Source organism: Gracilinanus agilis, chromosome 2 (assembly GCF_016433145.1).
Source record: "Gracilinanus agilis isolate LMUSP501 chromosome 2, AgileGrace, whole genome shotgun sequence".
NCBI classification, from domain to species: domain Eukaryota; kingdom Metazoa; phylum Chordata; class Mammalia; order Didelphimorphia; family Didelphidae; genus Gracilinanus; species Gracilinanus agilis.
In genome coordinates, this window is record NC_058131.1 from 710,063,580 (window position 1) to 710,073,620 (window position 10,041).

Below are 10,041 nucleotides of genomic sequence, written 5' to 3' on the forward strand. Positions count from 1 at the left end.
TTTGACAAAAATAATAAAAAATTTTTGTGGTCGCCGTTTATAAAAAATTAAAGTTAAACTATGAATCAGTAAGCTGTTAGTAGCTTTATTCACAGCAAGGTAAAAATATAAAAGTGGGAAATATAGGAAGGAGATAGAAAAATATCACCTAACTAAAAAATGCCCTAAGTCCTAATCATAGAGTCTCCAGACCATGAATGCGAATCTGAATTCAAATCTCATGAGAATCCACGGTACCAATCAGGAAGCTGAAATTTGAAGATCCCAAAATGCTGAAAAACCACTGAGAACCTTCAGCACACAGAAGGCCACGACTAAGACCACTGCCCAGGGGGTCAGTGCTTATGTCTGTGAGGACATGAACTTTCTTTGTTAGTGACTTTATAAGTGTTAAGTAGTGTGAGGAATAAAATTTAGGTATTTATAGGTATATATTAAAATATGTGGCCGCCAGGAATCAACAATTTAGGTTGATTCCGTAATTAAATCAGACCCAAGTCAGCATCGGGTTGAAGAGTTTATTTACAATCGGTAGGTAAAAGTAAGAATAAAGAGAAAAGTAGAGGCTAGTCCAGCCTGGACTGAGAGAGAAGAAGGTTATAAAGCTTAATAATTAAGCTGTAAGCCACAGGGCCCAACAGCCAGATAGGCAGAGTTTAGAATTGGCCCAGCTAGGCCAAGGAAGCCAGCCTAACTTACTCACGTGACAATTCAGAGTGTAAGCGGTCTGTGGTCTCAGGAGATGCTTCTTCCTCCAGTTCCAGATGGCAACTGCCCCCACAGGAAGTTCACTCACTTACTTAAAGAGATCGTGTCTTTCATCACTTCCTGTGGTCCACCTCTAATTCAAATGGACAAATGGCAGTTTCTACATTGATTTGGACTGCCCAAAGGGCAGTCCCTTATTCTTGATTTGTTACTTATTGTCACGTGTGGGTGACTCGTCTCCCCTCCCCACTAAGGGAGCTGAGAGTGACATCATTAGCACGCCTAGGATGGGTAGATTTTTGACTATTAATGGGATCGAGCTAATTCTATTTACACAATCCCCCCTGATGATCATATTGGGTGCCTAGTCACCCCAAGTGATCATGTTACACAAACATCTTCTACCACAAAGGTCCTTCTAACTACAATAGTTAGAGATAAGAGGGAAATGGAAAAGAGAGAAAGCAAAACCAATGTTTTGCTAAGCGAGTTGACAAGAAACCAATTGGGGCAGTCCCCAATCGGCATATCATGTACAATTAAAGTAGCTGTTCAAAACCCATCAGTCCATTCATTAGTACCCAAAGTTCATTCTGGATCACTTGATGCAACAAACCCCATCAGTCCAATCAATTGCAACCCAAAGTTCATTCTGGATCTCTTGATTAAACGTAGGTTCTTCAGGCATCTCTCTGCAAACAGTTCATTCTCTGGATTAAGGAATCAGCAAGTTTTCTTTCCCTGAGAATTTTTCTCAAACAAAACCAAAATTAAATCTTGAATATAATAAAATACGATTAATCTTGGATTTCATAAAAATACAATCCCCCCTGACATGGGTATTTAGAAAGAAATACCCAGATCAGCTCAATATATACAGTTGAGTCATGGGGTTGTATGAGTAAATTCAAAAGAAAAAAAAGAAAAAATATAAAAATCAAATAGAAGAAAATTGAAGCTTTTGAAAAAGAAAGGCATTAAAATCAAAATATAAAAGTTATGTACATAAAATTTTTTGAAGAAAACAAAATAAAATTATAACAGGCCCTTGTATTAGGGTCTAATCAATTATAATTTCCATCCTACTAGTCTGTAGGATACAATGCAGTAATACTGCACTTACCCATTTGCAGCTAAGACTACAGGAAGTTGCCATTCTATAAGAGAGAAAAAAGGACCAGATTTAAATGCAAGGGAAGCGTCTGTCATTCCCTTTATTCTCAGGAATATATGGGTGAGCCAGATAATAGCCAACCTGCGGTACCTGACTGGCAGTGTAGTTCGGAGAGTCCTACGTCTTAACATATGTTAAACGTCGCAGCTTCGATTCTTACACTGAGTTCCAGTCCTCAGTGTTGGCGTGGGAGGACCTCAATCCCACCTGTATATGTATGGTCTCTTTAACCTCGTGCTCCTTGGCACTGTGCAGATGTTCTCAGAAATCCCATTGGATTTGTCGGTCGGTCTTCATGACCTTGTGCTTTCCTTAGCACCATTAATGGCTCATGTGTTCCCTTCTCCTGGAATTAGACAGAAGCATTAATCACAGTCCCATAACATTTAACAATGTATGGCAAGTTCTTGGAGTCTAAACCTTGTGAGTAAGCAGTAATATTACAGCAAATATATATATATATATATATATATATATATATTAAAATTATAGCATTGCAAAAAATAATGAAAAAAAATTAGGTGATTATATGTACTCAAGTACAAGAAATGAGAAAAAAGACAAAAAAATCAATTATTCTATTAAAAGATATTAGGAAATCAATAAGAAATTTAAAATAAAATCAGGGAAAGAATCAAGACAAACCAATGATTCCAAATTAACATCCATGAGTCCATGAACTGTTATCTCCAATGCAGGTAACAGGAAACAGTCAATCAGTTTCAATAGAAGATGCCCTCTTTACATGTGAGCAATGAATCCAAGAGTCCTTTTCTCCGATCTTTATAGCTGTTGGGGTGGTTATTAAAATTTCAAACGGGCCATCCCACGAAGGCTGGGCATTTTTCATATTTATAGTAGGGGCACTTTAAGTTCTTGATTGATTAACTTAAAAGAGATAAAGGGAATAAAAGTTCCCTTTTACAATATGAAAACCAGAATTAGAATCCAAATCTCCGAGTGACTCAGTGAATAGAGCACTAGGTTTGGAATCAGGAATAATTGAGTTCAAATCCAGCCTCAGACACTTACTAGTTCTGTGACCCTAAGCAAGTCACTTAGCTTCTGTTTGCTTTGATCCGCTGGAGAAGGAAATGACAAACCATTCCAGTATCTGTTGAGAAAACCCCAAATAGGGTCATGAAGAGTCATACATGACTGAACAACTGAACAGTAATTCCTGATTCCAAATTTACTGTTTTTTTGCAACACACCAAGAGAATCTAAACAACTGGGACTGTGGACTTGGATGTGGTTTGAAGTACCATTCAGGATTTCAAGATAGAGAGGCTGAGTTCAAAACCTTCCTTTGTCCTTTATTACTCTTGTGACCATGACTGATTTTAACTCTCTCTGTGCCTCAGTTTATTCATCTATTAAGTTAGGATGTGGGTTTATTTGGCTTTTGAAGTCATCTCCAATTCTAAACTGTAATCTTATGATAATAAGAAATCAAAACTATATGTGTGTGTGTGGAGCCACTAGATGGTGTAGGGCAGTGGTTCCCAACCTTTTTTGGCCTTCTGCCCCCTTTCCAGAAAAAAATATTACTTAGCCCCCTGGAAATTAATTTTTTTTTAAATTTTAATAGCAATTAATAGGAAAGATAAATGCACCTGTGACCATCACCGCTCCCTGGATCGCTGCAGCACCCACCAGGGGGTGGTAGCACCCACTTTGGGAATCACTGGTGTAGGGGATAGAAAAATGGACTTAAAGCCAAAAAGAGTTCAAATCCTACTTTAGACACTTAATAGTTATATGATCTTGGGCAATCAGTCAGTCAACAAGCATTTATTAAGCATTTACTATATGCCTGATTCTGTGCTAAATGCTAGGAATACAAATACAAGCAAAAATATAAATAAAAAGATTAACCCTGCCTTCAAAAAGTTTACATTCTACAAGAGAAGATGACACATAATAGAAAGCAGAAGTGAGGTGGGAGGCTGGATGTTGGAGAAGTCCTGAGTGCAGCTGAGTGAGAAACGGAGAGATGGCTATCTTGGGCCCCCTACATGAATAGAGATTCTAAGAGGAACCATCCAATCTAGGAGAAACATCAGAGGCAGAGACCCAGGACTGAAGATGGAAAGATTTTTGGAGTACGATGAAGAAATCTTGAAAGCAGTCTGGTGAGTACTGAAGAGATGAGAAATGAAGAGCAAGTCATGTGGCCCTCTTTAGCCTCAGTTTCCTGATCTATAAAATGATGGATTCAGATTCAATAGCCTCCAAGTTCTCTCTTAGCTCTAAATCCATGATCCTGTGACTCAAAATTCAATGAAGAAACACATGGCAGGGCCAAAGAGAAGTTTTTGGTCCATAATTATTGTGGAGGAAATCCTTAGTTGGTCTAAAGCAGCTCCACAGGTAGGATGTCCTGCTGGAAACTGGGAGAGACCTGATGAATATATAAGCACAAACAAGGGGGGAATTAATGAAACTTGCTGGGTGCTTCAGACTATTTACAAGAAAATAAAACTCTTGGCAGTTCTTCTGTGGGTTCATCATGCTTTATTCATGGATGCGAATTTACAAACTGGCATGCTTTAGATTTTCTATTACTTCTAGTGAAGGCACATTTTCTTCTCTTCTGAATCCTCTAATGGGCAGGTCCTTCTATTCTCTTGAATGAGGTAGGAAGTGCTTTCTGAAAAGGGAATCTATCATTTGCCTGTGTGAGCTATCCAAGGAAAATTAGAGCCCCATTCCCAAAATCAAGACTAGCCCTGGTTGGTAATAGTACCAGGTGGTGCTTGAGTCAGCCTTTAGTTTCACACACAATGAGTTTTTATTAAATGCCTACTGGATTAAGTGCACAATGGATTGTATGTCCAGATGTGGCCTTCAGCTAAAGTGTGAGGGCGACAAGGTTTGACTTCATCCCCATTCCATGCATTCTTTCCATCTGTAATCAACCAGCCAACCAATATTTACTAAGCCATCTATGAGATGGAAGGTACCATCCTAAGTGTGAAGGATGAAAAAAACTAAAAATATCACTGTCCTTAGGGAGCTTCCAATCTAGCCATCTAGGAAAATAACATATTGTTGGTGTTCATTTTAAGTCGTGTCTGACTTTTGTTATATTGACTCTCTGGGAGCTTGAAGTTCATTCAATGATTGATGGATAAGTCCGTTGGATAGAATGTTCCCAGGGAGGCATGCGAGAGTCAGGAGGGGCAGTTGAGAACCCTGAGCAGAAGTTCTGGGTCTTTGACCTGAGCTGAGGCTGGAGATTGGTGGATCCTGGTCTTGGAGTGAGAAGGTACAAATATCTCTCTGCAAGCTCTTCCTGTCCTTGATATGCCGTTATCAACCTGTACCTGACCACCACCTCGGTGTCTCCTGCCCCTAGATATTAGGAGTTTCATCATCTAGATATCTAGGCTTCCCAGGGCCTGGGAGGGATCCGGGAAGTGGGCAGGAGACGAAGAAGAGGGTGGAAAGGGTGGATGTATCTCTACTGTTAAGGCTAAGATCTACAGAAGAAGAAGCTGAAGATTTCCCAGCAGTTTACCTACTCTGGTTTAGCTCTGGCCAGGCTGAACCAGAGGGAAGCTACATTGATTCTTCATTTGCCAGCAGTTGGGAGTTTCATTAGTAATAATTAAAGTAGGATCTCCTAAAACTTTTCAGTCCTTTACCCTTATCCTTCTTGTTTAATATATATAGTTTAAAGTACCTCCTAAATCAGTTTCAAAGTTTGTTTTGGGAAGGGAGTCAACGCAGTCAGAATATCGTCGTTATCCTAGCTGAAGAGCCCAAATCAATATATCAATTAACCCCAGGTAGGTCCTGAAGGGATAAACCTCTTTGACCTGAAGGATCCTGCCTGGGCAACTGTTATGAAGGAGAAGCATCATCTTATTCCTCTCTGTACATCATTTTTACTACCTCAAATAGATACAAGTGACCTCCCTTAATTATAACACTTTCTGTGATCGTATTTGATGTTCTCTTGGCAGATATTGGAATAGTTTGTCATTTCCTTCTCTGACTTATTTTACAGATGAGGAAACTGAGGCAAAAAGGGTTAAGTTACTTGCCCTGGATCACAGAGCTAGTAAGAGTTTGAGGCCATATTTGAACTGAAGAAGACAAGTCTTCCTAATTATAGTTCCAGTGCTCTGGCTACCATAGAGAACTACCATAGAGGGTGAAAAATCCCTCTACACATCTTCCCACATTCAGATCAGTGAACACTCTTGGACTAGGGTCTTATAGATTTGTGTGGGGGCACTCAGAGGCTCAGTGACTTGCCCAGGGTTACTCAGAGATAAGTGTCAGACTTGGGATGTGACCTCAGGTCCTTCCACTTCCAAGTCCATCATGCCACACTTCCTCCTTACCTTACCACAGTCAAAACTAAAATCCTGGGTATGAGACAGCACAGCACCAAACAGAAACTGGCTTCTTTGATCATCACGCCAAGCTGGTCAACATACAGGTACTTGTTGACCTTTCCTAAGCGTATTTGACAAAACCAACCATAAAAGGACAAAGGGGTTCTGTCTCTTTAGCTGGGCAAGTGGGTGTTTACAGATGAAGAGGTTAAAATCCCTTTTGCAGGATATACAAAATAACTTCCTGCTGGTAAGAATGATTGATGGAGATTTCTCTGTTTTCTTACCTCTAGATCTCTAGGGAATGTATTTATTACTAGCATTTGTTAAAGGAAAAGTATTAAACATGACTGATGGGGTCAGAAGAGCTATTTATCCACTCTAGCCTGTAATTCCACAGAAGTGTGTATGGATACCACCACTGAGTTATTTCAGATTATAATTGCTGTTTGAATCAAGATGCTGTTGGTACCAATGGACTGGTTTCTGTAACCAGTCCCTAGGGTCAAATCAGTCACACAGGCTATGCTGCAGACATTGACTCTTGGAGGCAAAACTCCTAAAACCCCTTAAACTTTTTCAAATGGACAGATTATTGTCTTGCTCTGTCTCCCATTTTATGCTTGGGATGCCCACTTTCTGAACCAGGTTGCATTTGTTATCCATTCAATTTCACCTTGACAGAAAACGAAGCAGATGCACAATAATTGGGAAATAGATAAAGAATGACTAATGGATGCAATGGAATGTTACTACATGATAAGAAATGGCAAATAGGAAATGAGTCAAAAAGGATGATATGAATTGATATAAAGTCAAGTGAGAAAATAACAACAATGTAAATAGTCAGAACAAAACAAAAATGAAACAATCCAAAGTGATTGTAACTACCAAACTGGACAGATGGGAGAATGTACCTCCTTCCCTTCTTGGCAGAGTTTGGGGGGCTGTGGATTTGAAACATTGAATGGAATATGGACTTAATTGGCATGCTGATTATTTTTACTAAACTGTTTCTACCTCATCCTTTTAAAAATCCTTTCTTAGAAGAGTTTGTTCTCCTAGAGGGAGATTATACTGGGAAATGAAGGCGATGTAAAAACAAGTTATCAATAGGATTTCTCAGTCACATGAATAGTTTAAGGCCAATGCTTAAGCCTGTCAAGGAATTTTTGGATCCTGACTTTGTTGTTCGCTGTGTTAACTCTCTCTGTGAGCTTTTCTCATTTGCCAAATTGATAGACACAGTGCTTTCTTTGACTATATCTATACCAAAATTGGAATGATATAGAAAAGACTAGCATTGCCTCTACTGTAGGATGACAAACACTTTAGGAACTGCTCCACCACTTTAAGGCATTCACAAGATATGTGTAAATTTAACTACTCTTTACAGGAGTAAAGGAACATTTCAATTAACTCCAGAAAGATTTGTTGCTTGTTGCTGAACTGTGACAATATACAGTGATGGGGCAATAATAACTGCCGCTGGGACCAGGTCAAGTTTGGACTCTTGTCTTCTGCATGTTCTTGAAGTTTATCAATTCAGCCAAGGTTGTAGAAGTGTAGCCTCTTCCTTAGCCCTCATGGGAGGTTGATGGGAGTGAGAAGCTACTTGCCACAGACTGATTTGAGAGAAGAATGGGGTCACTTCTTTTAAAAATCCACTGAATGGGCCATTCATCATCCTAGTTTACAAGTTAATACTCTCAGATACTCTTTTGACGCAGCTTTCCCCCTCCTTCTGCTGTCACACCAAAAGACCACTCCTTCCCCCAGTATTTTCTGCATCATTCTGAAGTACCAAACCCTTAAATCTCAAGGTGCACGTTTCCATGGAAGTGGCTGGGATGCAGGATCAGTAGACCATAAGATGTGCTCCATTCTCTCCTGTACTACAATATTCAAGATGATGATATCTCAACTGATTTCCAGAAGTAGTGCTTTCCACTCAAAGAGCCAAGTGGATACTATAAAGAATTTGCTAAAATAATCAGGTAATTCATTTGGAGGAATAAAGGGTCTTATAATAATAATACTGAAAATAATTGAGAAATAATGGGGATATATAAGAATGAAGGAAGCAAAGCATTGCCAGACTTCATCGTATAGAAAAATAATCATTTAAACTATGTGGTACTACTTAAAAACAATAGAAAAGTCAATCAACAGAACAGATGAGGTTAGGAAGAATAAGAAGAACTCAAAAACAGAAGCCTAGTGTTAAAGAAACCCAAGAACATAAATTATCAGAGGAGAGAACCTGAGACACGGAGGAATGATTAAGTCAAGGTCAAGTGATCTCATCCATTCCCAGAGCTTCAGCCTAGAATCATAGTATCTCTGATATGGAAAGAGCTCAGAGAATCTGCCCTAATGAATATCTGATTGAAAATCTCCTTTACAATTTTTATTTTTTTTTTAAATTAAGTTTATTTATTTATTTGTTTGTTTTAGAATATTTTTCCAAGATTACACAATTTATGTTCTTTCCCTCCCCTCCTCACACACCCCATTCCATAGCCAATGAGCAATTCCACTGGGTTTTAAATGTATCATTGATCAAAACCTATTTCCATATTATTATTACTTGCACTAGAGTGATTGTTCAGAGTCTACATCCCCATTCATATCCCCATCGAACCATGTGATCAAGCACTTGTTTTTCTTCTGTGTTTCTGCTCCCACAGTTCTTTCTCTGGATGTGGAGAGCTTCTTTCTCATAAGTCCCTCAGGATTGTCCTGGATCATTGCATTGCTGCTAGTATAGAATTCCATTACATTCAGTTGTACCACAGTGTATTCATCTCTGTGTATAAGGTTCACCTGGTTCTGCTCCTTTTGCTCTGCTTCAATTCCTGGAGGTCATTCCAATGCACATGGAATTCCTCCAGTTCATTATTCCTTTGAGCACAATAGTATTCCATCACCAGCAGATACCATAAATTGTTCAGCCATTCCCCAATCGAAGGACATCTCCTCCATTTCCCAATTTTTTGCCACCACAAAAAATGTGGCTATAAATATTTTGTACAAATATTTTTCCCTATTATCTCTTTGGGGGTACAAACCCAGCAGTCATATGGCTGGATAAAAGGGCAGGCAGTCTTTTAAAGCCCTTTGGGCATACTTTACAATATTTCTTGATAATTCATCAGTTGCCTTTTGCTTGAAGACTTGTAGTAAAGAGGATCTCAATACCTCAAGAGGGGGTGATTTCACTCTGGGGAAGCTCCAGCTGTTAACAAGTTTATCTTTATATCAACTTTAAATTGAACCCTCTAAATTTCCATCCATTGCTCTTTTCTCTGCATTTTGGAGCCAACTGATAGTATAATCCCTCTGCTACATGACAGCTTAATTAAATAATTAATTAAATGATTAATTTCCACTTTTTTCCTCCCTCATGACCCAATCTTCTCTTTTTCAAACTAAACATGCTCAGTTCGTTGAGTGGATCCTCCTATGGTATCATCTCAAAGCCCTTCCCCATTTTAATTGCCTCCTTCTGGTCAATCTCCAACTTACTAAAATGTGGTGTCCGACCAGAATGCCATCCTCAGATGTGATCTGGTCATGAGCCAAGACAGACAGAGTTTCACCTCCCCACCGATGAATACTATTACTTTCATTCTATATAACCTAGGATTGCATTAGGGTTTTCTGGCTGGAATATTGCCCAACTGACTCAATAATAAACTTTCAGGCCACTAAAATCACCAAATATTTTTTATATCAAATATCTTCTAGAAATTCCTGGTATTCCCATTCCCGTCTACCCTCATCCAACCATTGATAGTGTTTTTCCAC

At 39.0% G+C, this 10,041-nt stretch overlaps 1 non-coding gene across 1 annotated transcript; it reads left to right on the forward strand.

The window, feature by feature from the left end:
• Positions 1 to 7,480: 7,480 nt before the first annotated feature.
• Positions 7,481 to 7,584, forward strand: LOC123238446. Its single transcript, XR_006505612.1, has one exon. It is a non-coding gene; the product is annotated as a U6 spliceosomal RNA (small nuclear RNA).
• Positions 7,585 to 10,041: the final 2,457 nt, after the last annotated feature.